The sequence below is a fragment of the Eurypyga helias genome, unplaced genomic scaffold (assembly GCF_000690775.1).
Source record: "Eurypyga helias isolate BGI_N326 unplaced genomic scaffold, ASM69077v1 scaffold724, whole genome shotgun sequence".
Classification (NCBI taxonomy): Eukaryota; Metazoa; Chordata; class Aves; order Eurypygiformes; family Eurypygidae; genus Eurypyga; species Eurypyga helias.
The window spans coordinates 116875-122874 of NW_010244163.1; positions in this window are offsets into that span (position 1 = coordinate 116875).

The following is a 6000-nucleotide window of genomic DNA, read 5'->3' on the forward strand; positions in this document are numbered from 1 at the left end:
AACACAGGCAGTACAACAGTGGTAGATGTTTGTATTTAGTCTTTGCCCTGAAGAAATACCACACCATTTTAATAAATGACTCATTTCCATAAGAGGTCCATAACCTTGCATTTTCAAATTGATCCAATCTGTCTCCTGCGGCAATTTCTACCAACTACTGTTCAAACTTTCAGTGGAAAAAGCAACTACCTCAAACACATTGTCAACAGTTAAGAGCGTTGGCCTTGAACCTGCAAATAAAAGTGTGCTTGTGTTTTCTCCATCTCCTGCCTAAAATAAAAGGCTTAGTATTACCTATTGTCAATGCAGCCCTTTTCATCAGCTCTGAAAGGAGAGTAGAACTCCCCACTGATCATCAAAACAAGCTGCAAATATACTAGATCTGGCTCTATACAGCTCTGCTGTCCAGCATCAACTACCATTTGAGACCAGTCCTTGAGAAACTGCTTTCTTAGCACTGATGTAATTGCCACTGCAGTAGTAAAGCCAAGTTAAAGAAAAACAAACAAACAAAAAGGGGGGGGGGCGGCAGGTTTGGGGAAGGTCAGGAGGAAAAGACATTGCTAAACTCAAAACCACCCACGTCTGTGATGTTTTTTTACAACCATGTTGTAACACAGTTTGAAAATAGCAATTTTTTTCATATGTATTGCAAACCTCAATAAGGAACTAGACTGTTTTTTCCTCTGCTGTTAACAAGGTTGCCAATTCTAGAACTGGAGTTAGGAACAGGTACGCCCACCTTAATACCTCTAGTGTTAGGCAGCATGATAATGAGCTGGGTCCTTCCTTCAGAACCTTGGAATTGCAGCAGGTACCAGAATTTTATTTTCTACAATGTCTTATCAGTTCTGATACTAAGAAGCAACATATTTTAGAAGAAAAAACTACAATACAGCAGGCCCAAGTCCCAGGATGGGCCCACAGTTTTGATCCATTGAGACACAAACTGCAAATGCCTTGACCAGATTATCAGCATACCTATAATCCACCTAGAGTTCATGAGATGTATTTGTTTCAGTTTTCAAGAAAGTGAAGTATCATGTCCTCTCCAAGATCAAATTGAATATAAATGATGTGTCCTAAGTATTGACATGTGGCCCCAATTATGGTCAAGAACCTATCTACATGAATAATCTCTGCAGTTGGCTCCCTGTCTAAAGAGAAGATCAAACAGGATACAAGCTATCAGTGATTATTCTGTAAAGACATTTACATAAGTATTCAGTCTGCAAAGCCTGAAAACCCCAGCTTGCTTGGCACAGGTTTCCACAAGGTCTCAATCGCAGTGATGTAAGTAGAGCACAACTGCCAGAGGTGGGAAAATGGAAACCCTTTTTTCAGGTTTGTTTTTCATGAATTTTTCTTCCAGTCAGAAAACATGGATTCATACTGATATAATTCTTTGCAAGACACGAAGTCCATTCAAGGACTGTGACTTACCTGTTTACAGTTATTTCTACAAAAACTTTTAAAAATAAATATAAACATTCATAACGTATACATGGAAACATATTAACCATCATAACTTTTAATACAGCTATTTTTGTTCATAACAGAACAATACTTTCTCACATTCTAATCACAGGACACTCCTAAATGAGTTTTTTGGGGTTTTGTTGGTTGGTTGGTTTTGTTCTGTTGGGTTTGGTCAGTTTTTTGGGGTTTGGTTTGGATTTTTCGGGGGGCAGGGATGGATGCGGCATATGTCCTCCTTCAAAAGGATAATATCTAGAATAGGAGAGGAAAAAAGACCAACTTTCCTGAATCAAGTGATACCACTCCACTGCTAACAGAAGGAGGAGAGGGGTGTAAAACAGCAGCCATCTTCAGATCACTCCTGTGCTTGTCCTTTTCTCACCTTGTCCTAATTAAAGATAATTGATTTTAACCTGTTCTACACCATGGTCAACTCTGGGGCAAGTAAATACAGAGACAGAATTGACATACAGGGTGTTTAGCCTAAGCAGGAGGTAAGTGGTGCTGCAGGATATAGCAACACTCCCTGAAAATCCCAGGGCTTCTCTTCTAGCAGCCAGATGAACAGCTGAAAGAGCAGCAGCTGCCCAAGAGTTATTCTGGGGGTTAACAGAGATTGTTTACCATATGTGGAGACCAGATAAATGACCATCCAACTGCCCTTTCAATCACCTGGTTTCAAACCTGTCACTATTACCACGCTTCCTACTAATAGCTCATTACAGCAATTATCAGCTGCTACCACAGTAGCCGGAATATTGGTAAATCAAAAAGCTCTGTAGAGTAAGGTTCAGCAAAGCTAATGCATGCATAAAAAGCGTCTGGATTCCTCTGAGATGCTGCTGTATGTGCTATATTAAAGGCTTAGAAGAATGTCCGTGTAGTTACTATCTTCCCTCCAAATGTATGTCCAGGCCCTTGTACTCACGACACAAATATTAATACTTAAGTGGAGAATGAAAGGGCTGCATACATAGCTACCAATCCTCTTTCCATGTACTTTAAACAATAGTTACATATAAAATGGGCAAAATCCTCTGAAGTCAACAGTATAATTTCCAGTATAGGAGGTGGGAGTATGCAATCCATATTCTTATTACCTCATTTATTTTTTTTTTAAAAAAAAAAGGTATTCGCATTTATCTGATCATTACTGAATTATTGTTCACATGCCTATGAAATCTTAATTGCTGGGAAACCCAATAATATTATTTACATTTACTCAAAGTGGAACAATCAATGCCTACTTAAAATCTCATATTTCACAGCAGAACTACTCAACATTTTGAAAAACAACCAAGAAACTAAAAAAAAATAATGCTGTTTTGCAAGCCAATTGATATACACGGACTAGTGAAAGAATAGCTCTTTGTTGACAATTTCTGAGGCAAACTAATTTCATATCCACCAGATTTCCTCATTTAGCTTCTAGTCTATCAGCAGATAAGTATTTTAACTAGTTTAAGAGCACAGAAGAATATGCATCAATATGAGCAAAGAGAAGATACTTTGTATATACAATTACACATAAATAATTTTTGTATTAATCACCTCACACTGCAACGTGAGCACAAGCTTGCCTCTGGCATCAGGCTATATACAGTGTGTGTTTTAATATAGTCATTTCAAATGAGTGTCATGATTAAAAAGTCTGGTTGCATGAACAATTAGATCTCTGTGTAATCCAAAGAATTACTAGCTCAACACACATTCTAGTCCAGGAAGATAGTAAATGCACAAGTGAAGCCAATTTTAACTATTTCTAAAAACGGTAAAGAATTTAAAGGAATTCTCGGGGGGAAAAAAAGCGGGGGGAAGAATTGTGGTGGAGTAAGTTTCCACAAACAAACAGATGCAATATACTTCCACAACACAAAACAGAACTAGAGTAACATTCTTAAAGTATTACAATATCCTTCTTAGAAAAAACATGCCATGAGCAAAACACACACTGCTACCTTGTTAAAGCTGAACTTCACCTGTTTTTAAGTGGTTCTCCTAAAGAAACAAAGCTCGTGCAATTATTCTTTGTTGTCCCTAACAACTTCTGCATCTGTTGGGAAACTTCTACCAAATTTAAAAGAAGGTATCTTTCATTCATTCTTGTATCATTTGAAATCAAGAACTATCAAAGAGGAACATCTTACATAATGTCCCTACAGGAGGGGCTTGCCAGCTTCTGAAACGGTCTGTTGAGAGGGTTCACCTTCCAGTTATTTTTTAATTTTTGGACTATCTACCCCATGATTTTAACAAGATCATACCACAAAAGGTTTTGCACTGTACCTCTGTAGTTTGCACACACTCCTCAGGGTACACAGATTAAATCACTTTATGAAGTGGGTAGTAAAGAACACTGAAAACAATATATATTTTGTACAAATTCTTGCATATAGCACACAAAAACTACAGTGACTGTTCCAATTTTAGAATTAATCTGCAATCTTACAAAAATTCATTTGAGGCTTTGTAAACTCATTCATTGCAGAATTGCTATCCAAAACATGGTCCAAAGGATCAGTTAAATGGGATGTGAGAAGCTGTCAGCACTGCACTGAGAGAGTAAAGGTTATCCAAGTACCTTCATTGTGTTTGGCCTGTTTCCCAAAACACAGGAAGAGAGGGTTTCTTTGTTTTGTCCGTCTGTGCAAATCTTCAATTTCCGCCTCAAGGTTTCTTAAAACAACATATAAAAGTTAGATCTCTGGAAACGCCTGGTACCAGCCTAGTTTTCCTCTCACTGAAAAGGATGACAGTTTTGTTATTGACTTTGAGGAAGACAGAACAATAATGAGTGTTCTTAAAACTGTTGTTCTGAAAACAGCATTTTGCTCTCCCTTTTATTCCAAAAGTGATATTTGATTTCCAATCTTAATTTTCAAGTTAAAGTTTTCTATTAGAAACACAAAGTAAATACATAGTTCAATTCCTATTTTAAGTATTCCTATGGAGAAAAACACCTCTACCATTTATTTGTCCTGCTTCCTAGAATCATTCATACATAACTGTCCATTAAAACCAAGAAAAGGGAAAGTATGAAAAAGCACATAAGATCCACAACACAATGTGTGTATATACATTATTTATATTTACCTTATATATTGTTTAATTTAATGTCTTCATAAAAAAATGAAATCTTTCAAAGAAAAAAGTGTCTTGAGCCAAAGTCTGTCTTTTCTCCAGGTATCAGCAAAGTCAGTGGAAGAAAATCTAAGTCTAGATTTTAACTAATGATAGAGCTATCCACATTCAAGACTGATTGTCTTGGCTGCTTCTTCAAAGCAAGTGAATTCTTGAAGACTAATTTTCTGCAACAGCTGTTCTATACTTACCTTAGACTACAGAACATGGTTTCCTTCCCCTCGCAACATATATGTTGCCTCAAAAATGTAGCTTCAATTCCTCTGCTTACTCCCCAGCCCGTCTCATTTACTCATTTACATTCCCATGACTGCTGCTTATTACATTTTTCAAAGCACTGTCATCCCCCATACAGAAGGGAAACCTGAGGCAGAGATCATTTAGGATCATCAATGAATCTACAGCAGATGTGGGATGAGTATTTAGGAGAACACAAATCATGTCCTATAAGCAGTGTACTAAAGCACACCTGTTTTCATGAGGGCCAAAAAGACTGTCACTACCAGCAACATCAGTTCCATGAGTTCTATAGGCAACTATAGATAAACTACCAGGAATTCTCCTTTGTGTTCAACAGTTTCATACCCAGCTCCCACCCAATCAAAAGGATGAAGGCTGTGTTTATTCATTCGCTCTCTCTCTCCCCTTTCTTGTTATCACTGCAACCATCACTTGAAAAAAAAAAAAAAAACAACCCTCAAACTGGCTAAATCCATAAAATCACTTGGCAATTTCAGTAAGTTCAAAACATGTAGGAAAAGAAGGATTTAGTTGCTGTTATAACTGGTTTCTACTATTACGGGAAATATTTCCTATCTACAAAGCCTACAAAATAAAGTCACCAAAATTTATCTTTAATCTTTTCATTTCCAATTAATCCAGAATTTCAAAAATAAGAGCCTTTTAAATAGCATCCCATTATTTGGGAGCATAATGCAAATTAAAATTTTGTTTGTGTATTAGCGCCTCCAACACCATCCATCCTACCTACTGAATCACAGAATTATGTGCAGAGATGATACAGAAAAACACACACACTTCATATTCTGGATATAAATAGTTTGCATTCATATTAAATAAAACATACACAACTTGTTTAATTCTACTGTATTTACCCTTATGTCAACTAATCGCTTGATATTTTAAAATACACACACTATACATGGTGTATTTTCGGGAGCAGGAAATCTAATTCTAAAAGGCATTAGACATTCCATGTATTCTGTATCAGAACAGACATAATTTACATGGACTTGTGTAAAGCATTTGACACTGTCACGCATGACATCCTTGTCTCTAAATTGGAGAGGCATGGATTTGATGGATGGACCGCTCGGTGGATAAGGAACTGGCTGGGGGGGGCCACACAGCGAGAGGAGG